At 59.2% G+C, this 844-nt stretch overlaps 1 protein-coding gene across 1 annotated transcript in view; it reads right to left on the reverse strand.

Moving 5' to 3' along the window:
• The window catches only part of SNX17 (sorting nexin 17), a gene marked incomplete at its 5' end in the record, with an annotated part of 8664 nt that overhangs the window by 4997 nt on the left and 2823 nt on the right, over positions 1-844 (reverse strand). The gene's annotated exons all lie outside the window — the stretch shown is intronic.

Raw genomic sequence — 844 nt, forward strand, 5'->3', positions numbered from 1 at the left:
CCGTCTCCCCACCCGCCTGTGCCTCCCCCGGCGTTCCCCGCCGCTGCTCCACCTCTGCCGGGGTGAGGGTGAAGATCTTCTTTGGGGGAAAGGCTGGGACCACATTAGCGCCATACTCTTTCCTTAACTGGGAAGAGAGCAGAGTGGTGCGGGAGCCACCAGGGAGGTGGTGGGTGCTCTGCCCCCACCCCAGGGCTGGGGACAGCTCCCTACCTGCTCGTGCAGCCCCAGGAGCTGGCTGTAGCGCACTCGGCAGTGCAACACCCCGTTCACGTGGATGTTGTAGGCCTGCAGGGAGAGACATCAGTCACATCCCAGTGCTGGGGATGGAAGGCCCTGGGGGCCAGACCAGACAGGGGGAAACAGATCAGCCTAGGGGAGCCCCAACAGGGCACAGCCATGGCCACCAGCAGGGCCAGGGCTTGGAGGGGCTGCTGGCAGCACTCAAGGGCAATACATCAGCAAGGACTGATCCAGCAATCCAGCTTGTTTAAGCACTAGTGTCTCCAGCAGAACCAGGGCAGGGATTGTCTCCCTGTGTTTGGCACTGGTGAGGCCACATCTCAAATCCTGGGGTCAGTTTTGGGCCCCTCACAAGAAGGATATTGAGAGGCTGGATCTTGTCCAGAGAATGGCAATGGAGCTGGGGAAGGGTCTGAAGCACAAGTGTGATGAGGAGCAGCTGAGGAAACTGGGGATGTTCAGCCTGGAGAAAAGGAGGCTAAGGGGAGATCTTGCTCTCAACTCCCTGAAAGGATGTTGGAGCCAGGGGGGTCAGTCTCTTCTCCCAAGGAAGAAGAAACTGGACAAGAGGAAAGAGCTTCAAGTTGTGCCAGGGGAGATT

This window comes from Chaetura pelagica, unplaced genomic scaffold, assembly GCF_000747805.2.
Source record: "Chaetura pelagica isolate M959 unplaced genomic scaffold, ChaPel_1.0 scaffold307, whole genome shotgun sequence".
In the NCBI taxonomy this organism is placed as follows: domain Eukaryota; kingdom Metazoa; phylum Chordata; class Aves; order Apodiformes; family Apodidae; genus Chaetura; species Chaetura pelagica.